Genomic DNA, 27,869 nt, shown 5'->3' with positions numbered 1-27,869 from the left:
AAATTTCCATTGTAATTGTATTATCCATCACTATGGATAAATAAATTCACTGTATGACTTTGATAAAATTACAAGCCCAAGTCGCTCAAAAACATGTTGTTCAAATTTGATCTCACATCTCAAAACAACACATTTTGGAAACTATGCTGTTTTATGCTTCTGTTCTATGGCCACTATGCCACTAAGAAGGTGTTTTGGAGAGTGAATAAAAACCTTCACACTTTTTAAAGCTCTTTCCTATTCTAAGATCCATGGGGGGCAGGAGATAAGGAGAAGACTTCAGCAAGTAAACAAGGCAGTGAGAAGAGAAAAGAAAGAAAGAAAGATTTTACCATTTTTTTTTTCAACAGTAAACAGTAAACCTCCACAACATACACAATACAGTAAAAAAGTATTATGGACACAATAGGCTCTAAGCCACAGAAGGGGCCATGAAGTGTGCGTCCTGACTTTTGTAAAAAAATTTACCTACATTTGGCTTAAAGATGTGCTCTAAGTTAATCTGCAGATTCTCTACTGCTAGAACGCTCGCTGGCATTTAGCTGAAAACAAGTTGCATCCTCAGAGACAATGGTGACTGGATGCAGGGCTGACTAATGCCCAGGCTATTGCTGCGGGGAAGGCCAGTTTTCTTTTCCGTAAGTCTACGCAGACTTAACCTTTCTGTGGGTTTCCTATTCTGTTACCACCTGGCAGACCAACAGGACCAAGAATTTCGCTTGAACTGTGCTAACCAACCCTTCAAGAAAATAAGGACAAGATGTGAGCCAGGAAAAGCACTTTGGAAACTACTTGCACCTAATAAAAACATATTTTTAATTTAGCTAATGTGAAATCCAAACTAGTTCAGTCCAATTGGAAAAGATGCTTTATTTATATTTATATGAGTTCTTAATTTAGGCTTGATTCATGCTTCATGAATAAGAGCTACCATTTCACAGAATAAGGTGCTCATTTGGCCTTCATGTACTTCTACTGATTTTTGTTGATATGTGGCAGGATTCAATATTTGCCCTTCATTCTGTCAATAAACTAAAATTTTCTTTAATGGAGTAAATTCATTAAAAAATTACGATCACTAAAGTAATATGACTGAAATTTCACAAGGTTACTTTTTATCTTTTTCTGTATTCAAGAAAATGTTCCAAGTACTGTGCTTTTAAGCACATCTCTATATGTTATCTCATTTTATCCTCACATCAAACTCTAAAAGGTTTTTATTTTTATAAGTGGGGATTGGACAGAGGGAATGGCATATCTACACTAATAAAAGAGAAACATGGTAATTAGCGTACGACCGCTACACTTTTCATTGGCTAATCAGTGAGTATATGCAAATTAACTGTCAGCCAAGATGGCGGCCAGCAGCCAGGCAGCTGGAAGCAAACATGAGGCTTGCTTGCTTTAGTGACTGCAGACTGCAACGTTCCCCGCCTGCCTTGCCGGCCTCTGAGCCGGCAGTTTGAAACTTTGTAACAAATATAGAAGCTAAACAAACAGCCGGGATCTCAGAGCTGGAGTTATACATTGTTTCGATTATAGAACGCTCAGCAGCGGAAGCCTCAGAGCTAGAGCCAGAGCTAAAGCTGGCCCAGAATAAAATTTAAAAAAGAGAAAAAAAAGGAGCGGTTGGGAGCTTCAGTCAACAACCACCAGCCTGAAAGCAGCCCTCAGCCCCTCACCCAGACTGGCCAGGCACCCCAGTGGGGACCCCCACCATGAAGGGTGTGTGACCAGCTGCAAACAGCCATCATCCCCTCATCCAGGCTGGCCAGGGACCCCAGTGGGGACCCCCACCCTGATCCAGGACACCCTTCAGGGCAAACCAGCTGGCCCCCAGGCCTCTATCCTATATAGTAAAAGGGTAATATGCCTCCCAGCACTGGAATCAGTGGAGCCGCGAGGCCTCCTGGCACTGGATCAGCGTGACAGGGGGCAGCGCCCAAACCCCCTGATCGCCCTGTGGCTCTGTGTGTGACAGGGGGCGGGGCCACAACCTCCCTATCCGCCCTGCTCTGTTCATGACAGGGGAAGGTTCCCCAACCCCCTGATCAGCCCTGCTCTGTGCCTGATAGGGGGGAGGTCCCCAATCCCGATAGCCCTGCGGCTCTGTGTGTGACAGGGTGCGGCACACCAACCCCCTGATCGGCCCCAACCCCCTGATCGGCCCTGCTTTGTACGTGACAGGGGGTGGCGCCGCAACCTCCCCATCGACCCTGCCTTGAGTGTGACAGGGGGAGGTTCCCCAACACCCCAATCGGCCCTACCCTGAGCATGACTGAGGGTGGCATCACAACCTCCCGATCCGCCCTGCTCTGTGCATGACGGGGTGGCGCCCCAACTCCCCAATCGGCCCTGCTCTGAGCCTGACCAGGGGCTGCACCTAGGGATTGGGCCTGCCCTCTGCCACCCGGGAGCAGGCCTAAGCCAGCAGGTCGTTATCTCCCGAGGGGTCCCAGACTGTGAGAGGGCACAGGCTGGGCTGGGGGACCCCCCCCCCCCCCCCGAGTGCACAAATTTTTGTGCACCGGGCCTCTAGTGCAAATATAATGACACAAGAAACAGCAAAGCACATGAGGCAACACTTTAGCTTACCTGGTGGATAGTGTACAATAAATAGAACTGCAAAGTATAAACCCGGGAGAATAAAAAGGATATATTTTACACATACTACACCCTCAACACCATAAACAAACGAGTTTGACTGGACATATGAGCTTAAAGACCCCTTAGAAAACAGTGAAAAGTGTTTTCAATGGAACATAGTTTAAACAGTAGTTCTAAAACATGAGCAAGTATCAGAATCACCGGAGGGCTTGATAAAACACAAATTGCCATGCAAAAACTTTTAGTTTGATAAATTCCTATTCACTTAAAATTTCTTTTGTTTCCTTTGCCTGGGGAGACATACCCAAAAAATATTGCTAAGAGTGATATCAAATAGTTTACTGCCTGGTTTACTTCCAGGAGTTATATGGTTTCAGGACTTACATTTAAGTCTTTAATCCATTTTGAGTTTATAGGTATAAGATAGTGGTCTAGTTTCATTTCTTTTTTGCATGTATCTATCTGTTCAGTTTTCCAACATCATTTATTAAAGACTGTCTTTACCCCACTGTACATTCTTGCCTCTTTTGTCAAAGATTAGTTGGCCACATAGCTGTGGGTTTATGTATGGGCTCTCTATTGTATTCTATTGATCTATGGGTCTGTTTTTGTGCCAGTACCATCTCCTTTTGATTACTGTAGCCTTTTGTATAGTTTGATATCAGGTAGTGTGATAACCCCAACTTTGTTATTCTTTCTCAATACTGCTTTAGCTATCCTGGGTCTCTTGTAGTTTCATTTAACTTTCATGATTATTGATTCTAATTCTGTAAAAACTGTCATTGGTATTTTGATAGAAATTCCATGAAATCTTTAGAATGCACACAAAACTCTAATTTGAAAAGATAGATGCATCCCTATGTTCATTGCAGCATTATTTACAATAGCCAAGATATGAAAACAACCTAAGTGTTCATTGATAGATGAATAGATAAAGAAGATATGAATATAGAGGCCTGGTGCATGAAAATTCATGCACTGGAGGGGGGCGGTCCCTCAGCCTGGCCTGCCCCCTCCCACAGTCCGGGAGCCTTCAGGGGCGGGAGGCAACCTGGCAATCAGGGGAAGGCGACGCCCCCATCACACCTCTGCTGCTGCCACTGCCAGCAGTGCAAGCCTTGGCTGGCCTGGGCGGCAGGGAGGCTGTCATCTGAGGCTTGCCTGTGCCTCGGGCCAGCCCTGGGCGGTTGGGCAGTCACCATCCGAGGCTTGCCTGTGCCTTGGGCTGGTCCTGGGCAGCGGCCACCGCCATCGGCAACTTGCCTGAGCCTCAGTCAGTGGGGGGTGCAGGAGGACCCAAGGCCCCCCACGGGGCTGAGGGGACTCTAGTGGCAGGTGTGCGGAGCGGCCGGCCCTGGCTGAGGAATGGAGGATACTCTCAACGACATGAGTTATAACTTCCAATTTATTGGACACCACAGTCAGGCTTCAGCTTCGAGGGAGAGAGGAAGAGAGGGATGGGCAGCTCCTTGGAGGAGCCTGGGCAAGCTGTCAGTCAGGGGGGGATGCAGGAGGACCTGAGGCCCCCGGCGGGGCTCAGGGGACTCTGGTGGCAGGTGCATGGAGTGGCCGGCCCCGCCCCTGCTGTGGGTGCCGCCAGCTTGTGACGAAGTGACGGTCAATTTGCATATTGCCACTTTATTATATAAGATATACATATAGTGGATATATTATTCAGTCATAAAAATAATGAAATCTTACCATTCACAACAACATAGATGAACCTAGAGAGTATTATGCTAAGTAAACTAAGTCAGACAGAGTAAAACAAATATCATATGATTTCACTTATGTGTGGAATCTAAAAAAAAGTAAACAAACAACAGAACAAAAACAAATTCATAGATACAGAGAACAAATTGGTGGTTGATAGATGGAAGGGATTTTAGGGGAAATGGGTGAAAAAGGTGAAAGTAATTAAGAAGTACAAATATCCAGCTATTAAAAAAGTCACAGGGATATAAAGTAGAGCACAGGAAATACAGTCAATAACATTGTAATAACTATGTATGGTGTCATAAGGGTACTAGACTTCTTGGGATTATCACTTTGTAAGGTATATAAATAAAACTAATATAGTATTATATGTGGAATGTAATAAAAAATAAATTAAAAAACATTTTAAATAAAATAAAACATACTGTTATATATTTTAAGTACCCACTCAAAATTTTTATGGGAAATTTTAAACCAGAAAAGATTAATGCTGTTATATTAACAACATTAAAAACCAAAACACCCCAATGAGCTGTGTTGAACAGCTATCCATCATAAAACATATTCAAAATACCTAAAGAAGAATGTGAAAATCTAGCCTGATGACATCTGTCATGGAGGGTGGTGTGCTTTGAAATCACATGTAGGGAAGTTCATGGGTTATAAAGGACTTGGCTCAGCAGCCTAGGTAGACAAAAGCTTTGTTAGACAGATGTGGATTTTTGATGTTTTATTTTTATTCACATTGAGGGTTTAAATATATTTTAAGATCTCATGTCATCATGTTAAATATTCTAATTCTTCCAGGCACCCGGGATGTGGGCTTCCCTCGCAGCCCTGGCTTCGTCTGGAAGGTCGTCCAGAAGGATGTCTGGTCTAATTTGGCATATTACACTTTTATTATTATAGACTAGAGGCTCAGTGCACGAATTTGGGCACCTTGAAAGGAACTGTGGGCCGCAAGGCTGCAGTAGGCACAGAGGTGGGTCTTGGCCCATCCTCTGCGGCCCTGCCCAGACCCTCCCGCTGCGGACCTTGTCCCATTTTTCAGCAGCCTCGCTTCCGCTGCTCCCACACGCTGATGGTGCTGGCCCTGCTCGCACCCACTGAAGGTGTGGAGTGATTGGGGCTGGTGTCAGCAGCAGGTGCGAGTGGGGCTGGCATAGTCAGCGGGTGTGAGCGGCAGCTGCTGCCCCGATCGCCCGTCAGGAGCAGGGGGAGGTGGAGAAGCCCTCAGGGGTGATCAGGGCAGGCAGCTGCCACTTGCACCCACTGATGGTGCCCAAGTGATTGGGACTGGCATTGGGCACCAGCAGCGGGTGCGAGGGGTGGCTCCGGCGCTGGCTGCAGGTGTGAGCGGGGCTAACGCTGGCAGTGGGTACAAGCAGTGGCTCCAGCACCAGCAGTGGGTGCGAGTGGGGCCGTGCCCGGCAGTGGGTGCAAACGGCGGCTGCCAGCCCCGATCTCCCCCCAGGAGCAGGGGGGAGGTGGAGAAGCCCTGAGGGGCGATTGGGGCTGGCAGCCACTGCTTGTACCCGCTGATGGTGCTGAGCGATCACCAGCAGTGGGTGTGAGCGGTGGCTCTGGTGCCAGCAGCAGGTGCAAGTGGGGCCAGCGCTGGCAGCAGGTGTGAACGCCTGCGGGACTGTGGCACATGGGAGCAAAGAATTTTCAGTAACCAACACAGGTTTGCCCCGATGACAGCGACTGGCACCCCGCCTTTGTCTGGCACCCCCGCTCTCCTGCTCCACCATCCCGCTGCGGCCCACGCCTGCCATGTTCCGTGCATGCTCTCTGGTGGTCAGCGCACGTCATGGTGACCGGTTGTTCTGCCGTTTGGTCTATTTGCATATTAGCCTTTTATTATATAGGATTATTTGTACATTTTTACTTTATCAACAAAATGCTGGTTACAGTTCGAAAGTCAAAATAAATGAACAATCACATTTTAAATTTTCACAATCTCTGGAAAAGGTCTCACTAAGAATAAGAAAATCAACATAAAGAACTCAGTACAGTCCCTGGGACATAATAAATGCTCATAATAATAACAGAATCTTAGTAGAAAAAGATAAGAAATCATCTGATTCTACTTCCAGAATGTTGACTTTTTAATGCTTGTATACACAGTACTTTCCTTAGACAAACTTTTATATAAAGGGTCTATTTTCTTTTTAATGATATGCTCAAAAGACTCTACTAATTTTACTATTCCCGACAGGCCTACTTCCTGCGAGAGGGATGTCCTGTGGGATCAGGCCTAAACCAGTGGACGAACATCCCCCGAGGGGTCCTGGATTGGAGAGGGTACAGGCTGGGCTGAGGGGACCGCCTGCCCCCGTGCACGAATTTTGTGCACTGAGCCTCTAGTTATAAATACAGCCATTATAAACATGCATGTACAAGTATTTTTGTGGAAAAAGTGCTTTCATTTCTCTTTGATAAATACTTGAGCATGAAAAATACCTAGGCACGATAGGTCCCAGTGTATATGTATGCTTAACTTCATAAAAATGGTCAAATTGTTTATCATATATTGCTTTTACATATTTGCTAAAATTGGGTTTCCTCAGGTTTTTTTAAATTTTTTATTTAGCTAGTCTGCTAGGTGTTATCTCATAATGGTTTATGTTTCCCTAAACACTTGCTTATTGGCCACCCATTTGTCTTCCTGTGAAATATCTCTTCAAGTCATTTCGCCATTTAAACAATTTTCTTATTTTTGAATGGTAAGATTCTAGATACAAGCCTTTATCAAATGTACATGTCACAAATATTTTCTACCAATCTGTGGCCACCTCTTTACTTTTATAAATGATGTCTTTTAATAAGCTGAAAATTTTACTTTTGTAAAAGTCCTTACTATCCCTTAAGGTACAACTGACACTGAAATGATGTAAAGTGCAATCAAAATTCCAATAATCATTTATCAAGTCCAGAAGAACACACAATGAGGCCCAAATGAGTTTTCAATGAGACCTAGATCTGTCACTAACTTCTGATGCAGGGTTTCTTCCACTTTTGATACATATGACCTGACTAAATGACTTTCCATTTTTAAGTCTTCCCTCTACCCCTGACTTTTAAGACCATTTTGAATGAATCCTTGACTTGCAGTATTTTAGTAATGCTATCTTATCTATGCAACTACATTGAGTATTATCTTGACTCCTTTTCTCAAAGTCAACAAATTGGGTATTAACATGGAACACGCACTTAATATACTCTCCAGGGTGCCAAAAGCTGCTAACAGGTCCTTTGTGGATATGATTCTTAACTTTCTAACAGTAGGTCCTTGTCAGGGGTTGTACTTTTATAGGCCTGCATTACTGGATTTCTGAAACCTGGTAGCCATCAGTTACAATCCTGACTGAGCATATTCTGCCCACACATAAGCATCAGTCTTTGTCTATTTTTTGGATCATGGTGGAACACCAGTCAGTGAGTAAATGTGGTGAAAAGGAAGTACAGTCTTTATTAGGCAGTGATAAATGAACTGAATACTGAAATTTAAACCGGTAATAAATGGTGCTGCCTAGACTTTATTATTTAAAACAATACATCGCCCAGCTGTTAACTTACTCAAACCTTAAATCAAGCGAGAGCTTACAACATCTTTAATCTGGTACCTTCTTAGGGTGAATAGACTGGAAAATGCATTGTCAACTGATACTTTTCTCTCTGCTACTAAAATACCACTATTCTTTATGGGCTTTTACACACCTATAGATTTTTATCAACATACTTATATTTTCAAACTGGGCTAGCAACATCTGGCTCCTCACATAGTGTTATTCTATGAAGATCATTTACAGAAATAATAAAACTTAATGTAGATTTGATTTTCAGAATTATAAGAAGTGGAATTTATTATACAGAAAGGCTGTGAAAAGACAACTAAGAATAATTCAATTATATTGCCTCTAAATATTCCTTCTAATGCTTATTTTGAACTCAATTTCTATCCCTTAAAATTACGACCGACTTAACACGATCTTCTTTTCTTCTAATGGACATGATATTCTAGAATGATCCAAGTCCCCAAATTTTCCCTAGGATTACTTTTTGCAACTAGAGCAATAAGAGAACTTCAAAAATGTCTTATCCCAAGTGTTACCAATAAAAAACAAAAACGTTTTGAAAAGCTTAACAATTAAAAGTTCAGATTAAAATCTAGGAACCTCCCATATAAATCCCAAATTTCTTTAAGATAAGCATGGAAGTGGCATAACAGCTCTCAAAATATACATAGTTTTGAGAAAATTTTAAAAAATGAACTATATCAGTTCTACAGTAAATGCTTTAAAGGTTTCTGCTAATTAGAAAAAGTATTTGCATTCACTTTTGAAAATATATTCTAAGCTTTGTGCAGTGGCAGTATCGTAGCCAATGAGGTTTATCCGAGGCATGGTTATTGCTAAAACAAACAAGTTAACATATATATATATATCCATCCTATAAAAGCTTTGATTAAAGCATAAACATTTTAATATTTTAAAAACTGAGACAATTAGAACAAATCAATTGTGTCCATAAGTACTGATTTACTTAGTGAGTGCTAATGATGGGATTGGTCCACCAAAGGACACTTTTTTCTTTTTTACAAGAATGTGAGGTGTCTGCTAAAAAAATCCTTAATGTTGAAGATTACAGTCATCTTAAAAAAAAAAAAAAAAGCATGAAATCTGCATCCAAAAGAATGATTTATAAGCTTTTGGAGTAAAGAGGATAGTGATATTAATAATTCCCCCTAAGCCAATCTTCCTTTTGATAGCTGAATTTACATTCGACCGGCCCCTATTATAGATTTTTTTACAAACAGCTATTTTCTTTCTTTGCTTATCCCTTGGAGGCATAAAGCAATACTGCATTAAATCAAGAAAGAGTTATATTTTATAAAAGCAAGTGTCTAAAGTGTCAGGAAAAATGCCTGAATAAAAAAGGTTACTTCCATGTGTTCAATCTGATAGCTATTCATGTTTCCATACCCTCATCTGTCTTGTCCTATTAAGTAAAAAGGCAAACCTGAAGAAGCTTTCTTTTTGTATTCAACCAAATATTATTTGTGAAATGGTCATGGTGGGGCATAATTTATGTAGGTGTAGTGTTACCAGGTTATCCCCAACTGCTCACTATGCAGGTTTGCCTTGGTCACCTATTATAATAAAAGCATAATATGCTAATTAGACTGGACATTCTTCTGGATGACCTTCTGGATGAAGCCAGAGCTGCGAGGGAAGCCCGGGTCCCGGGTGCCAGAGGGAAGCCAGTGCTGGCAGCTGAGGGAAGAAGGCCTACTCTTGCACAAATTTTGTGCATCAGGCCTCTAGTCCTATACAATAAAAGCCTAATATGCAACATGGCAGGCATCAGCAACGCGGCACTGGCAGCGGGTGGCAGTGGAGGCGCTGCAGGTCCCAGTGGGCTCTGACAAGAGTGGGACTGCGGCAGGAGGGTGGAGCAGGTGAGTGGGCTGTGCGAGGCCAAGGCGGGTGCGAGCGGGGGCCTGATCGCCCTGCAGACGGCGACCAGCGGCAGCTGTGGGGGGGTGAGGTTGCCACCCAGCAGGCACCGAGGAAGCCGGGCAGGGGCCCGGCCCCAATCGATTGCCCTGCAGGCGGGATGGTGGAACAGGTGAGGGGGCAGCACCAGGCCATGGCAAGGTGCCAGGTGGGGCTGTGAGGCTAAGGGTGCGAGCTGGGGCCCGATCCCTGCAGGCCAGCCCACGGGACCCCACCCATGCATGAATTCATGTACCAGGCCTCTAGTTATTTAATAAACACTTATCTCTGTAAGATTAAAAGGTGTTCTACTTGTTTGAGCCTCATAGCATTTGGTTTTTGCTCATAACAGAGTATAATTATACCTTACACATTTATTATATTGCTCTCAAAGAAGCAGCAAATTAATTGAAACCTCCTTATTTTAAACACAGAAGGGAGCCCTGCTCTATATCAACACTAGACAAAGTGAAACAGCTACACAGCACCTGCAGTTACACCAACATGTTCTGAGAAAGATCTATATTATCTAGTTGCAAGCACAAAGTCTCAGAATGTTGATTTCTCTCATTGCTAATAAAAAACTACTTAAAACATAATTACTTAGGAGTGAAAACTTTTTGCTCTTACTTTCTTATTTATTCCCAGTTCATTTTTTTCCAAATATGACAACAATAAATCTCTTTTCCAAAGGCCAAGAATTACTAATTGTTAGACCATTAATATTAAAGTTACCAAGCATTTAGTCAAGATACCAAAAATTTAAACATGTCCACACTAACTATAAACTTGGCTCAGAGCACCAGTGATCTCATATCAGCCTGTAGGCACTGCAAGGGAGAAAAGGAGAAGAGAAAGACTAAACACCACAACTCTAAGTGTAGTAAACTAGATTCTATTTTGACAGGATTCTTAAAAACAAAAAACAAAACAAAACCCCAACCTTAATTCCTAGGTACACTACATAGTTTTCTTATAGAGGAATCAGCAAGTTTCTCTTTCACAAGTGCTATACAAATTGCTGGAATTAAAGAGAGAAGCACACTACAAAAGCCATGGATAGTTTATGACCCTAAGCTAGGACAGTGATGGGTATTATGAGAATAGCACATAAAAGTCAGCATTGGTGCTAAAAATTGGAATATTAATAGAGCAACAGCCATAAGAAGAGCTATTTCTAAATTGTGTCTTTATTTTATCCTAAAGCACAGAACATTGACTCCATTAAGAATCTTTATCCAAGATCAACTTTATAAGGCAAACACTGTATGAAACATAACATAAAGTTGTAGGACATCTCCACCATAAGGTCTATAAATCAGCTGCTATGCGTAGGGTATTGTACAAGGCACTAGAGTCAAAATTATGTTAGTACTCCTCACACCTACTCAAATGGCTACTAGCAAAATAAGCAAACAAACAGAAAAGAGCGAGTGTTAGCAAGGATGCAGAGAACTCAGCACCCTGTGCACTATTGGTGGGAATGTAAAATGGTGCAGCTCTATGGAAAACGGTATGGCAGTTCCTCAAAAAATTAAAAGTAGAATTACCTATGGCCTAGTAATCCCATTTGTGGGTAATTGTCCCAAAGAACTGAACAGGATCTCAAAGAGATATTTGCACCCTCCTGTTCATAACAGCATTATTCACAACAGCTAAAAGTGGAAGCAATCCAAGTGGCCATCGATGAATGAATGGATAAACAAAATGTGGTACATAAATATGATGGAATATCATTTTGTCTTAAAAAAGAAGGAAACTTTGACACACACTATAACATGGATGAACCCTAAGACATGATACTAAGTGAAATAAATAAAATACTGTATGATTCTCCTTATATAAGGTATCTAGAGTAATCTGATTTGTAGAAACACAAAGTAGAATAGTGGTTGTCTAGAGCTTGGAAAGAAGAAAAAATGGGGAGCTGTTTAAAGGGTGTAAAGTTTCAGATTTGCAAAATTAAAAAGTTCTGGAGATTGGTTGTACAACATGAGTATACTTAATACTACTGATATATAATTAAAATGGTTAGGATAATACATTCTGTGTTATTTGTATTTTACCACTATTAACATTAAAAAGAATTTTATAAAGTGAAATATGGGGGCAGGAGAAGGAAGCAGAAATTATGTTAAAATTTTGCATATGAGACTACTCAATACATATTAAGTAAATTAGGTTCTTAATGATATGCTGAAAAAAGATCCAGAAGTTTTACACAGCTCCTTAGAGAAAAGCAGGGGTTTATCATTCAAGTCGAAAGGAGCCTGCCCAACTGGTGTGGCTCAATGGTTGAGCACTGAGCTATGAACCAGGAAGTCATGATTTGATTCCCAGTCGGGCACATGCCTGGGTTGTGGGCTTGATACCGAGTGTGTGTGTGTTGGGAGGAGGGGAGTTGTAGGACGCAGCCGATTAGTGACTCTCTCTCATCACTGGTGTATCTATCCCTCTTTCCCTCTCCCTTCCTTATTAAAATCAATAAAAATATATTTAAATTTAAAAAAAGAAAAGGAGGTTTAAAGTTAATTTCTTATAATCCTATATAATAAAAGGCTAATATGCAAATTGACCAACAGGCCACTATGACACACTGACCACCAGGGGGCAGATGCTCAATGCAGGAGCTGCCCCCTGGTGGTCAGTAGACGCCCACAGGGGGAGTGCTGCTTAGCCAGAAGCTGGGTTCACGGCTGGCAAGTGCAGTGGCGGTGGCAGGAACCTCTCCCGCCTCCGTGGCAGCGCTAAGGATATTTGACTCCTGAGGAGCAGGCCTAAGCAATCAGTCTGACATCCCCTGAGGGCTCCCAGACTTCGAGAGGGTGCAGGCCAGACTGAGGGACCCCCCTTGAGTGCAAGAATTTCGTGCACTGGGCCTCTAGTCAGAAATAAAAAGCCCACTCTCTTAGCACCTCAGGCCAAGGGCCACTAATTTATTGACCATTTGTACTTCTTAGTGAAGTATATTTGTACTCCTTCCATTTTGGGCCTGGCCTACCTGTCAGAAAGTTTTTCCTTATTGTGGAACCCAAAGCTGCCTCCTAGTAACTTTCATTCATTGATCCAGGTTCTGCCCTTAGGAGCTCAGAGAGGACAGAAATAACCCAGCTCTTCTTTCATATGAATGCCTTTCAGTATAAAGGGAACAATTTCATGATACCATAGTCTCTGGTTTCTTTGCCAGAAACTTCATTAATTCATTGCCCTGCAGGATGGGCAATAGGACCCACATAATTTTAAGTCATTTTTTTCTTAAATACAGTTTAAAAATGTTCTGATTGGAAGTTTTCAAAGGAATGATAATTCATTTAAAATCATTTATAATTTTAAGTTTTCTTTCTATTTGAAAATGCAAGACTTCAACTTAATAACCAAAAGGGTTTTATTTCTTGACTCACTGCAGCTAGATGCTGAAATTCCATTTGGCTCTTTTGCTCTTTCCCCCAAGAAGCTCTCAGACATCTAATAAATGCAATTAGCATATATCTTATTAGTAGCTCTTCATTTCATTTTCATTAGTGTTGGAGAGTTTAGCTGTTCAGCACTTACACAATCTAAAGCAATTAAAATGTTTTTAGTCACTGTGATCACTGGGTTCACTTGAGCACATATAAACATGAACTAATACTAGGCATTAGTTAGCAGCAGAAACAAAATTACTGAAGCACTCTATTTATGTTTTCATCTCTAAGGGTATCTCTTGTGCATAAGTACTGGTGAAATATTATTTCAGAAAATAAGAAAAGTAATTTAGGTAACAATATCAAGTTTTAAAAATTATTATACCATTAGGCTATGCCAGTGGTCGGCAAACTGCGGCTCGTGAGCTACAGTTTGCGGACCACTGGGCTATGCTCTCTAAATTATATTGATAGGCTATGTTCTACACTGAAATAATTGTAAACTTTTTTGAAAAGTCTGGTTTCAAGTACTGAATTGAAATATTTATTAGCTTCTAAAAGAGTTGGCATTCACCTGAAAAGGGAAAAAAATGAGTAAGGTAAATTAAATATGCTCAAGTTTTCGATAAAATATAGACTAAATGAGCATCTAACTGCCTTATACTTAGTAAATGTTCAATAAATCCAGAATTGAAATGAGCAAAGATTTTTTAACTCTGTATCTTTTGTTTAGCATTCAAATGAAATCATACAACTAAGTTTGATATTTCTCAAAAAAATTCCAGTACATTTTTTATTTTTATTAGATTAGTTATGTAATTATTTTTACCTCAATTTAATAGCTCGGCAATAATTAAGCTGCCTTTAAGGTGTTTTTTTTTTAAAATCATTTTCAATGAATTTTTTTTAAACAAAAAGAGGGACACTTATTTAACATTTCCCCCAGCATTTAGAAAAGGTAAATATTATTCCTCAAATACAGTTATAGTATTTAAACAGATGATCATTTTTGATATTAGGTAAACTGCAATGTAGTAGAATTATTATTGTCCTTTTAGTTTGTTTCTTTTAGTTTTGCATGATTTTCATTTTATTTATTGTTGAATTTGTTGGGGTAACATTGGTTAATAAAATTATATATTTCAGGTGTAAATTCTATAATACATCATCTGTATATTCTATTGTGTGTCCACCACTCCAAGTCAATTCTCCTTCCATAACCACTTCCCAGTACATTTTATTTTTAAAAAAGAAAAATCTATGTAGCTTTTTGAATGGCTACAACTACATTTTCATTTAGATTTCTCAATACTATAAAATGTTAATTTTCAGAAAGAAAAAAAGTACCTGTTGATCTTCACCAAATTGATCTATCAATTCCTTTCACTTTCAAACTAGAAAATAAGGTTCTTTTTCTGTTAGAATTATCCTTTCTACCATATGCAATACAACCAAACATTTACATAGCACTAAGTTTTATAGGGAAGGAGGGTGATTTCTGGATACTGTCAATCTCTACTGGGAATTGTCATTAATGAAGTTTGTTTGAGATTAAATTTGCAAATGAAATGCCTGATCACTATAGATAAATATTATTTAATTGGAATTGAGATGCTAAAATAAATACTCTCTCATATATGTTTTGATTCAGTTCTCTCTTGCATAGAAAACCATCTTTAACTTTTCCATTGTAGTGAATATGGAAGTCCATATAAGACTCTTTGAGTTCATGATAATGTACAGTAAATGGTCTTTTCAGAATCACAAATAAAGGAAAACAGCAGAGGTGTTAAAATCTTAGCAAGCCTCAGAGTTCTTGCTGAACAAGTAAAGCTAATGTCTGGCAATAATATTTACTCTCTTCCTTTTATTAACATATCCAACTGACAACAAATGGCCAAAGTTTTCCAAGAAATCACTCATAAAATTACAGATTTATCAGAGAATCCCTATACAACACATTGAAAGACTAAACTTCATAATATGTTTAAACATTAAATGGAGATTGCACTCATGTAAATAATCCCTTTAAAGTGAGCCATTTGTAGACTGAGGAAGAATTGGGATTTGAAAAACTACACTAGAATTCATCACCTGTAATAAATGCTAAGGAGTTGTAGATTAAATTCTGTTGGCTGTTGGAAACCATCAAAGAAATATGAACAAGGGGGATGGACACGAACAGACAGTGTTTTAGGAAAATCACTTCATCAACATAGTAAAGGCCAGATTGAGAACAGAAAGAGGGGAAACCAATTATATTACAACATTATAAGCAATATTTCTATAGAGGACAATATGGTAAATATTTAGGCTTTGTAGGGACATGGTCAGGATCACAACTACTCAACTCTACCACTTTGGTATAAAAACAATAGAGAAAATGTAAACAAATGAGCTTAGCTAAGTTCTATTGAAACTTTCACAAAAAGGTGATTCCAAAAACGGGCAGGATGGATTTGGTCTATAGATTGTAGTTCACCAACCCATAGGTAAAAAAATGAAAACCAGAACTTGGCAACTATAGAGACATTGAAGATATAAAGAAATTGATCTTAAAGATTTAAGTAAAAGATCTGGTAGGTTTGGTGACTAGATGGAGAGGTAGACTTACGGAAGAAATAACAGTCTAGGATGACTTCCAAATTTCTAGCTTGGGCAACTAGGTGGGCAAGAACATAGGCCTTGAGAGAGGGAATTTAGGATGGGGAGTAATTTTGGTAAGAATGTTGGTAATTTCTGTTTTGGATATGTTGAATCTGAAGTTCCTGTGGGACACCTAATTGAAATAGTTTTAAAGTGAGGGGATGTAATAAAGCAGAAACAGGAAAGTATAGCATGCTTCTCCATCTTCCTACCTTTTCAAGCACTACATCCTGCTAATTTTTCTTTATAAAACTCTCAAATTCCTTCCCTTCTTCCCAATGCCTTGGTTAGCCCCTTATGACCTGGGCATCAAGCCTTGGGCCCTCTAATACATCATCTACTCAATAGACAAAGGAACCATTCTAAAGTGTAAATCTTATCATGCCCCTACCCCACCCCAGGCATAAAACTCTCCAACAGCTCTCTAACAACACATAAGTCCTTTTATGATTTAACTTCTACTTGCTGTTGACAAGTAGTAACGAGCAATCATAGTAGATCGCTTTCGTCTTTACTACATGGTGCACACTGTTACATTCAGCTGAAAAATCCTGCTTCAGAGAAAAACTTGTAGAAACTATGCCAAAATATTAACAGCTCTATATAGGCTGTGAAGACTCTTCTCCCCCTTTTTACCTGTTTTCTAGAATGTCCTTAATGAGTACGTATTACTTTTTCTGAATGAAAAGGGAGATTATTAAAACACACAAGAACAACAAGCTCCCTTTTCTGCCAATTCCTCTGATCAGTTCTTGGGAAGGCTTTGTCCTTATATCTATTATCCCTTGAGGACACTACTTGGGTGCAGCAGCCATTCTCCTACGACTGGCTCCTGCTGCGTGTCCTCCTGAGCAACTTGCAGAGCTCACTTCTCTGCCTGACACACTTAGCCACTTGCTCCCACCACAATGACTCCCAGACAGAGCTGGAGGTTTGGCTCCAGAGAAGCCAAGCTTGAAGGGCTATGTCCCTGGCAGGGAGCTCATCTGCAGTAGTTTCCTCCCCAAGAGAGCCCTGAAAAATTAGGTCTAAGGGAGTTTATAATTTGCAGTCTTCTAGCTACAGATGGTCTTGCTCAGGCAGTTAGCATGCTCCTTATAAGAAATGTCAGGAATCCTCTCCGATTCCATCCTCTTTGGGCACTCAATCAAGTTGCCCTTTTTTCTTTCACAACCAACTTTCCCCCATCTTCTCTTTTCCATGTTCTTTTCAAGTGCTTTAATCTCTCCCTGTATAACTGTCCCAGATTCCTAACTGATCTTCCTCCACTATAATTCATCTTATTAATGGGGTGCTCACAAACCTTAAATAGACCTCTGAAGAAAGCTGAAGCAGTCTGCCTCAAGATCCCCACACTCCAGCTCAACAGTTCTTTCCCCAGTATTTGCCTATGGAGATACTTGGGCCTTTCCCAGTTCCCTCACCAGGTCTTGTGTTTTCTGGTTTCTAGGTATTTTTTCAAATTCTTTTCAAAAAGGAGTAACTCCTTCTGCCTGTCTTTTTCCCACTCAGTTTTTAAGGTCTACCGTAAATGCTGTCTACTCTGTCAAGCTTTCCTTGTTCATATGAGTCAACTTGAATTCCTTTAACAGGGTCTATGTCATACATACATGCTCCTCAATTTCTGTCCCCTACCCCATCCCATGATTCCTTATACTACAGCTTTTGTACCATCATTTTGTCATTATTGGAATCTTTACAGAGGCCACCATAATTCAATGTACAGCAGGTGAATACTGAATAATTGTTTCTTCTGAACACAAATATTTTAAGAAGCAAGACTATCCTCATATCTCTGCACACCTAATATATTTAAGGGCCTAATGAAACTAGTTAATACATACAAGTACTTATTACTCACATAATAAACATTTCTTGAGCACCTAGTATATGTCAGGCACAGAAGTTAGAAATTCACAAAGAGGACTGAATTAAAATTACAAAAATGGTCTGAGACATAAGAAAAAAATATTGGTCTATGCCCCTGGTTCCTGACACAGAGCTTCTAAAACTCTAGTAAGTTCCTGAGTTGTGGGGTGATAGGAGCACCTTATACATAGCTCCTAAATCCCTTGGAATATCCTAGGCGGTAAAAGCATCTTCTGTTCTAATGAGGCGATTCTTGGTGGGCTAGACAGCTTCAGAATAGAGGCTGGTCACCAGAAGACCAAGCCATGGAGAAGCTTGGAACTTTCAGGCCCTCCCCCTATTCTCTGGGGTGAGAGGAGCTGGAGACTGGGTTACTAAGCAACCATGACTATGTAATGAAGCCCCCATCGAAATCCCTAAACTATGGGGTTTGAGAGCTTCTGGGTGGTGAAACATCCATGTGCTGGGTTGATGGTGTACCCTAAACTCCAAGGGGACAGGAGCACCAGTGCTTGGCATCCTTGCAAATCTAATTCTATGTACCTTCTCATCGTCATATGGCTATTCATTTGTATCCCTTATAAATTTCTTTAAAATAAACCAGTAAACAAAAGTGTTTCCCTGAGTTCCTGAGCCGTTATAGCAAATTATCGAAACTGAGAGGGGGGTTGTAGGAATCCCAGATTTGTAGCCAAGTTGGATAGAAGTGTGGGTAACCTGGGACCCCACTACATACTTGCAATTGGCATGTGAAGTGAGGGGGCAGTCTTGTGGGACTTCAGGGTGAAAAAGCTACAGTATAGCAAGTATAGGATCAGGCAGGGATAGAAGTTAGGGAGTAAATTATGTATGAAACCTATGAGGTGTGCACTAAGTCCGGGTAGTAAGCCGGGTAGTAAGTATTAGATTTAAATTAAATTGCAGAACACCTGGTTGGTGTCCATGCAGAATGGCTTTGTTTAGAAAACCCACACATTTGTTGTCAAAAGTGTTGTGAGTAGACAAATATTTTTTTCTTTTATGGACAGCTTGATATTTTTTGAAAGATTCTTTTCCTATTAAAGAAGAGAAAGACTAGATAGCTTCTCAGTTCCTCTTGAGTCAAGTTTTCACAATATGACTCATTATTTTTCACAAATACCCTAAGCTTATATGACCACATTCAAACCCGAGTATAAAAAGCATTCTAAATCCAAACATCATAAACAATTTTACAAATTTGGTCAATTTAGATTACCATACTTCTGTTACATTTTTTTCTTTAGGCAAAAACCAAGAGCTTATTTGGTTATTTTAAGATTCAAAGTTATAAATGTCAGCTTTAATACTTATGGGGAAATGGGCTTTCCAGAGCACTTGTAAGCTAAGAGGCAGAGGACACCTGGGGATTAACTCTGCTTTCTCCCTCTGGATGAGAAAGTGTCCTTGCTGACACTGAGTTGGGTTCAAGAACCAGAAAAGTCTAGTAATTATAAACATTCCCGTAAAAGGAAGCCCACAGATTGTTACTCCACATTTTTCTGGAATAGTTATGAAAATTGAATAGCCCACGGATTGTTATTTCTTTTAGAAGAGTGAAGTAAAAGGGTGGTGACATGGCAAGAAATAAACTTTCCTGATTCAGGGACTCTATCTTGCATGCATATTGTTATTAGCAACTGCTGATCCCTACTAGGGATCACGGTGGCTAAGAAAAGCTATGCTGAGATTATAGTGTATCTGTGTTTGCCCTGAATTCACTTTTTAAAAAAAATGTTTTTATTGATTTCAGAGAGGAGAGATAGAAACATCAGTGATGAGAACTGGTTGCATCCTGCATGCCCCCTAACTGGGGATCAAGCCCGCAACCCAGGCATGTGCCCAGACCAGGAATCGAATCGCAACCTCCTGATTCATAGGTCAACGCTCAACCACTGAGCCACGCTGGCTGGGCCTGACTTTACTTCCGATAAAATATTGGATCTTTGGTTAATGAAATTGGAAACTAAAGCTAAAAGGCACACATGTGTATGTATGTACGTATGTATGTTTTTATGTTCTCCTCTTGTCAATCTATCAAGCAGCCAAAACAGTGTATTTGACTTAGAGAAAAACTAAGATAGCAGAGGCAATCTAAACACTTCAAGTAACTCTAATTACTAAAGAGTAAGTTGATTGTGTGATCAATACTATTTGTGTAAAATGCTAATTTGATTAATCGAAGTCACTCTTAAGGAGAGGTATTGATCAGGAAGCAATATTTAGATAATTCAAGAATCTCTAGGAAAAATGCAGTGTTAGTAAAGTGCTTTTAAGAGATCTTCAACTTTTTAGAAATGATAATTCAAAAGACAGAAAAGGTTATATCACACACTAAATTAATGATTTGTAAAGTTGTAGAACTCTAAATAATAAAGAACCCTGAAAGCTGTTTTTGTTCCATTTGCTTGCTTTTTAAGTAAAAAAAAAAAAAGTAAAGAAACAGAGTGGTAAGAGGGATTTCATTAAGCCTGGACTTCTTATTGGCTTAAGGACAAACCATTTTGCTATTTAATTAGAGATAACACTAATCTTAAATACTAAACACTACCTTCACTGAAATCTTTTCTGGTTGCCTTATGACAGAGACTGATTTATCTTCTCATGAGTTTTGACACCAAATTTAGCACTTTAGTAGCCAAAGTAAGCAATGGAGTCACATTAAAAACGTAACAGTGTGCAAAGATCTTTTTAAAAGTTAACTAACATAAAGTAAGCTATTAAAGATTTTAACATCTTTAAGTCCCAATCCCCAAAACCAAAAATGTAGTTACATAAGATAAAGATTACTAAAGATAGTGACATTTCACACCAAAGGTATTAGAATTCCTATCTGAAATAAAGTGAGTCTCTCATCTATCTACTTTTAGGCAAAAAATAAATTTGTAAACCTTAAAAGCTGCACCTCATTCCAGAAATACAGAAGGAGGGCTAACCTTCTGAGGGTTTCCCATGAGTACCTGGAAAAGCCCTGAGCTTGAGGACTGTGAACCACAGTTACGCACATCCACAAATGGCCTACTGCAGACATGAGTATTTGTTTGTAACATTTGGTGGGTATGAAGTGACAAGCACAAAAGCCATCCTTTTGAAACTTTTCCTGGTGTATGGAAAATCTTAGTTTCTCATTTATGTAAACCAGTCCTGTAACTCAGATAAATACAACATTTTTAGAATAGAAACATTACAGCAGCCTTGCTTTTCCTCAGCTAAACTTAGAGCATTCAATGATGGGCACATTTTCTGGGCCCCACCTTCTGCAAACAAATTTAAAAGTGCTGAAAAGCAACCAAGGCTTTACATCACAGAATAACAGATTTAGGAATGAAGACTGGAGAAATGTTACAAACAGTACTGTTACCCTGTTAGGTGATTTAAACAGTAAGATTTATTGTCTACTCTGGTCTAAATTTTAAACCATGGATTTTTTCAAAGGTTAGTACTAACTCACATCAAATTAAGCTTGATGTGAATGGGCCAACTCACTCCTAACCACATACTAAAAGTAGGAAAATGATTTGCCTTTTTTTTCTTTAAAGGTCACATGCCTGGGACCTCAGCAAACAGCATCATTATTAACAGGAAAAACTACTTGTGGTTCCAAGAATGGCAAAAACATCTTCACAGAGGAAACTCTTGATTAGTAATTGAAAGAAAGTAAAGACATAACAGTTAAGTGAAATCTAAAAATAGAACATATCACATAAGGTTCTAAAAAGTCACAGCAAATAATCTTGAAATTGAATTTTAATTTTAATCTTGAATTTGCTGAAATTCATCTCTTTCCTGTTCATTGTCTTCTAGAACCACGCAATATATAGGACTTAGAAACACTTTGAAGAAGTGGGGTCTCTGCAGTATTGGAACCTAACTGCAAGCCATTTGCTGAAGGTTCACTAGATACCATTATCCTAATATATAAAAACCCTGGGTCCGTCACATCCACAACAACCGGGAGGCTCGACCAACCGGAAGTCAGTCCTGGGTTGCTGTGGAGACCCAGTGCTGACTGCTATGGCTGCAGGCACAGTGACCCAACACTGATTGCGGAGGGGGCTGCGAATCAGGTCCAGAGAGAGGCCTGAAGAGAGAAGCAGGGTCTGATCCGTAGCCTCTGTGGCAGCTGTTGATCAGCACTTGCCTCTCTCTTTAGCTCCAGGCCTGATCAGCAGCCTTGCCTCCATTTCTCTCCAGGCCTCCACCGGGGCTGCTGATCAGCCCCGCCTCTCTGATCAGGCCCCATTGATAGGCCTAGAGACGCTGACTGGCATAGAAACCGACCAATCAGAACCAAATCTGGGTCAACTGTGAGGAGCCAATGGCTGCCTAGGAGGCGGAGCTTTTGACGCTGACTGGAATAGAAACCGACCATTCAGAATCAAATTGGCCAGCAGAGGAGGGCAGTTGGGGGCGAGTTCAGGCAGCAGGGGAGGGCAGTTAGGGGTGATCAGGAAGGCAGAGGCAGTTAGGGGCAATCAGGCCAGCAGGGAAGGGCAGTTGGGGGCGAGATCAGTCCGGCAGAGGAGGGCAGTTGGGGGAGATCAGGCTGGCAGGGGAGAACAGTTGGGGGGGTGAGATCAGGCTGGCAAGGGAGGGCAGTTGGGGGCAACCAGGTGGTAGGTAAGGGCAGTTGGGGGGAACCAGGCTTGCAGAGGAGGGCAGTTGGGGGTGACCAGGCCTGCAGGGGAAGGCAGTTGGGGGCCATCAGGCCAGCGGGGGAGGGCAATTGGGGGTGAGATCAGATTGGCAGGGGAGGGCAATTGGGGGAAACCAGGCTAGCAGGGGAGGGCAGTTGGGGGTGATCGGGCCGGCAGGGGAGCACTTAGGTGCTAATCAGGCCAGCAGGGGAGCGGTTAGGGGGTGATCAGGCTGGCAGGCAGAAGCGATTAGGGGCAATCAGGCAGGCAGGCAAGCAAGCAGTTAAGAGCCAGCAGTCCCAGATTGTGAGAGGGTGCAGGCTGGGCTGAGGGACACCTTCCTTAGTGTACAAGTTTCGTGCACCAGGCTTTTAGTTATTTATCAATTAACTAGTGACCAGGTGCACGGATTCATTAGAAAGGAAATTAATTAGAAGGTGGCCAGCGGTGCAGGACTGGGCGAGATGGGCCGGACATGCCCTGGAGCCAACCTCCTGCAGTCCCTCCCCCACGTCTGTGGAGTGAGCAGATGGGGTTCCTCGGCCTGGCTTGAGGGGACTGGCCTTAAACCGGCACTCCGACATCCCCCGAGGGGTCCTGGAGTACAAGAGGGCACTCTGCAAAGTTGCTGTCATACAGGGTGTAGAACGCAAACGCAAGTGTGCAGTAAACCAGATTCAGACTGACAGTGCCCCGGCAACAACATAACCCACTGCTGAAGGTGGAATCGCGAGTTCCCGTGAGGAATCGGGAGCCCTCCTCTCTGGTTTTGGGATGCGTCACCCGAGAACCACAGCTGCCAAGTCAGTGCAGCTCAGCAGCTCCTGCGTTGAGCGTCTGCCCCCTGGTTGTCAGTGCGTGTCATAGCGACCGGTTGGATGGTCGGACACTTAGCATATTAGCCTTTTATATATATAGAATATATAGCTAAGAATAATATAGTCTCAGCCAAGTGCCTTAAGTGTGATAATTAAATACTTATTGGAATAGAGTATTTAAATATTTGTTAAACTGGATGTGAGATAAAATGTGAAGAGTAGTTTACTTCTTAATTAAATATTTTCTTTTTAGTTAAGCAATTGAATGTCTATCTATTTTATCATTAAAATTACACTAGGAAGTTTTAAATCTTTGTTTGGGCTTTACTGCCCACATTTCAACAGTCCCCCAAATTAAGATGGGCTCACAAAGAAACAAGAGATATGGAAACAACATATATCATGGCAGAACAAGTCTTGTTTCCTTTGGCAAGAATACAGAGGTCTCCCTCATAAAGATAAACAAACAAAAAACCCCTCATAATATAAATATATCCTATAAAACAAGTCACCAGAGAAGTCTGATTAATTTTGCTACAGGCTATAATTCTATGGGCCTTGAGAGAAAAAGATTATTGGAAGATACTGGATCTTCCAGACAATGAAAACAGATTACTATAAAATGTAAGTTACACAAAAATTTGACTATCAATTTGTGGCATATTATTCCTTGTAACAGAAACAAATTGGCATTACCTGTATTTAGCAAGGTATCATAGAGAAATATACAGCTATTTCCACTGCTAATTTATATAATGGAAAGTGGAAAAGTTTGCTGTTTCCACATCCCAAGCCAAAGTATATAATTATTTTGGCCAAATGCTCAGCAATCTACAGTTTGAATGCATGAGAGATCCACAGCCAGGACTGCCTTCTGTTCTATGGATGTGCAATGTAATGGGAATGAGGAACACGGATTTAGCCTATAACCCTCTAAATATGCAATTTAGACTTTCACTTTACAGAGAAAGTAATTGTTCATTTATTTAGTAACTTTTGAAAAGAAATTTTCCAGGTATAATGTTGGAAGATGTTTACTATTTAAAGACACGATGTTAATACATACTGAAGAAGTTGAATCGAAATATCCTATTGTTAGAAAAGTTACTAATATGTGCTTGAAAGCGTAGCTTTTTATTTATCAAATGAAATTATGCTTATGATCCTAAAAACCACAAGAAAGTACACATTTATTATAATGTTCCCTACTTCTGTTAATCCGGGTTTTAAAAGACGTGTCTGTACTCTTAGGCGGGGGAGCTTTGCAGGCTCCAGAACCCTTCAGTTATTTTGGAGGTGGAAGCCAGGGAACTCCCAGCATTGCAAACTCCTTTCCTGTTCTATAACTGAATCCAAGGACAATCTTTAGAAACAATTCTTGCTTCACCAAATACGAAACTTGCTTTTGGAGATGGCTCAGGGGAAAGGATTAAGAGCTTAGGTGTACACAAGTCTAAACAGCACAGTAGAAACATATGAATGGGAAACTTTTGGGCCCTAGGTAGAGAACACATATGTGTCCTTGGAGTTTACAAAGAAACACTTTAGTTTCAATCAAAATAAACAGCAGAAAATACAAGAAAAGACATACATCAGTAAAAATAAAGTTAAGATAAATGCTTGGAAATCTTCATCTTCCTGTGAGTGTGTCACTGAACTGACCATTACCTTTGGCCAGCCTGAGAAGAGTGATTAGCATCTAGTCTAACTTAGAGTGAAAGGTGTTTCATAGAGCTCCAAAACCCCAATTATAAACATGAGGTTAAAACAAAATATGAAATTATTCCAGATCTTTGTAGAGTCCTAGCAAATTACATTAAAGTTCCCTTGGTTAAAAAAAGGAAAAAGAAAAAAAGAGAAAAAGCCAGTTCATTTTTTGATTAAGTTATGTAGAAGAATACTGAGTTAGCATGAGGAGACATAGGGAAGAGTTCACTTAAAGTTCGAATCAGAAAAGAGCAGAGTTTGTTGCTCGTTACAAAGATGACAACAAGAATTTTCCTTATTAACTTTTTATGTGAACATATGTAATTCAATAAATGTTGAAATTTTTCAAAGAATTAATTTGGTTTTACTTTCTTTAGAATGTATAATTTGAATATTAATGATGCAACATGATTTACTTTTTTCAAAGAGGGGGCAAATTTTGAGGGTGCTTCAAAGAAATTCACAATTGTTTTCACCTATCTCATGTTTGGTAATACTATACAATTTGAGGTAATTGTTATTTACTATTCTAACAGAATAATTTCATTCAATGTGATTGATCAATAGCATAAAGGCTCCAGTTGGCCCCCAAAGTACAGTTAAGCTACTTCTACTTTCAATCAGAAGTTCTGGCAACTTTATTCAAAAAAGATAGAAGCTATCAATAGTTTGTGGGTTTTGGATAAATGGTGGATTTACTTACTTTCCTCCTATACCTCATGGGCAAAGATAACTAACCTCTTAGAACAATGCTCTGGACAAAGACCAAAGGAAAAAGAGAATCAAAATTAAAGTTTATCACAGAGCTAACAACTTTCAAGTAAACCCAGGTTGCAAAGAACATATGAACTAAAAGCAATTTACCCACAGAAAGCAATACCACCGGTTGTTTAACTTTTAAGACTAGACAAGTTGTGCCATCATTCACCACCAAATCAATCCAACAACACTTTAACACTGAAAACATCTCTCAAGGCCATTTAAACTGCAGAAGGAATCATCACAAAAGCACACACGGTCAATAAGAGAATCCAGTTGTAGAGGGAAGCATCACTGCTGGCAGAGCAAGTCAAAGTGCACTCTGAAACCCTAAAGGGGTGTAAGTAAGGTGTTGAATACAGAAGCTATCTCAGAATCTTTGGAACTGAAATGTGTCAGTTATTTGGTCTTGTTTAAATATGAGCTGATTTGAAAGTGGTGAGATGAACTTGAATGGAGTTTCAAATATCCAGAATTAATCTGTATAATACAAAATAATAATCTGCAAACAGATAAGCTTACTCTATGCTAGGTACAGGTCTAAGAGGTTACCTAGTTTAACCCATACCCTCACATGAATCTTATACAGACAGTCCTCGGGTTACGTCGGACGCCACGTACATCGTTTTGTGGTTATGTCACCATCTCCCATTTATTTATATGTGTATAAAAAAAGTTCCGTCATTTTGACGTATGTACATACGTGCTTTATGTTTTTTTTATTATTTATTTACCACAAGTAAAGGTCAGGAATTGTTATCTTTCTTTTAAATTTTTTTTACTGTTTCACTTCATTACTGCTGTGTATGTGCTCCATGTGAGTGACGTAGGTGCTTATGCAGGTGGGTTTCGACCTATGGCGATAATCGAGTTATGTCGCGCCATAGGAACGGATCTCCGACATAAACCTACTGTATACAGTACTGTTATATACTCAGTACACAAAGAAAGCTGAGGGAATTACTTGCCCTAGACTCTAGATCTCACAGCCAGGCAGAGCCGGATCGTTTAGTTCTAGAGCAGTGGTTCTCAACCTGTGGGTCGTGACCCCTTTGGCAGTCAAATGACCTGTTCACAGGGGTCGCCTAAGACCATCCTGCATATCAGATATTTACATTAGAATTCATAACAGTAGCAAAATTACAGTTAATGAAGTAGCAACGAAAATAATTTTATGGTTGGGGTCACAACATGAGGAACTATATTTAAAGGGCCAGAAGGTTGAGAACCACTGTTCTAGAGATTGTGATATCTGCTCTTGAATCACTGCACAAGCAGTTCCCAAAGTATGCTCTGTGGACCCTGGAGGACCCTGAAACCATTTCAAGAGAGTCCATGAGGTAAACATAATTTTAGCAATAATGTTAAGATGAGATTTCCTCTTCTCACTGTTTACACATTTTGTACTGATGGTACAGAGCAACAGCATGTAAAACTGTAGCGGAGGCAGCACTCTATGCTAGAAGTCATTGTATTTGTCACTGCCAGGCACTCACAGGAGAGAGAAAAAAATTTAAAGCAAGTATCACTTAATAATACCCTTGATGAAGCAGGAAAAACTATTAGTTTTATGAAATTTCAACCCTTGAGCACAATAGTTTTGTTATAAAATAGCCCCTGGATGCTTCCATAGTTATTACCCATCTTTTGGAGCTTGGCTTGCTTCTGACGTGGAATTCCCTGTTTCCCTACTAAGAAGGGCATATACTAACACAGATGTGAAAATTAGCTGGGCAATTATAATTCTACTAGAAGCCCGGTGCACAAATATTTGTGCACTGGTGGGGGGGGGGGTCTCTCAGCCCAACCTGTGCCCTCTCACAGTCTGGGACCCCTCGGGAGATAACCACCTGCTGGCTTACGCCCGCTCCCCTGGTGGCAGATGGCACGCCCGATCCCACAGTGCCTGCCCCGTATCCCCCGGTCGCACACGGCAGACCTGGATCCCCCACTGGGGCAGGCGGCAGCTGGGGATCTCGCTGCCGCCCGCCCCCCCCCCCCCACCCCTGCCCTGGGCCGCACTCCGCAGGCCCGGATCCTGCGCTGGGGCGGGCAGTGGCTGGGATTGCGCTGCTGCCTGCCCCCCCCACCCCCGGCTGCACATGGCCGGCCCGGATCCCGCGCTGGGGCGGGCGGCGGCTGGGGATCGTGCTGCCACCCTGCAGCGGGGTCTGCCTGCAGTATGCA

At 40.8% G+C, this 27,869-nt stretch overlaps 1 protein-coding gene and 1 pseudogene across 1 annotated transcript in view; one reads left to right on the top strand and one right to left on the bottom strand.

Annotated features, from left to right (window-relative positions):
- The window catches only part of CWC27 (CWC27 spliceosome associated cyclophilin), a 174,727-nt gene that overhangs the window by 92,070 nt on the left and 54,788 nt on the right, over positions 1-27,869 (bottom strand).
- Positions 8,684-8,799, top strand: LOC139009710 (U4 spliceosomal RNA; annotated as a pseudogene).

This window comes from Myotis yumanensis, unplaced genomic scaffold, assembly GCF_028538775.1.
Source record: "Myotis yumanensis isolate MYYU_CA2020_CCGP unplaced genomic scaffold, mMyoYum1.0.hap1 SCAF_4, whole genome shotgun sequence".
Classification (NCBI taxonomy): Eukaryota; Metazoa; Chordata; class Mammalia; order Chiroptera; family Vespertilionidae; genus Myotis; species Myotis yumanensis.
The sequence above is the reverse complement of the archived record's forward strand: the minus strand, read 5'-3'. Positions and strand labels throughout refer to the sequence as shown.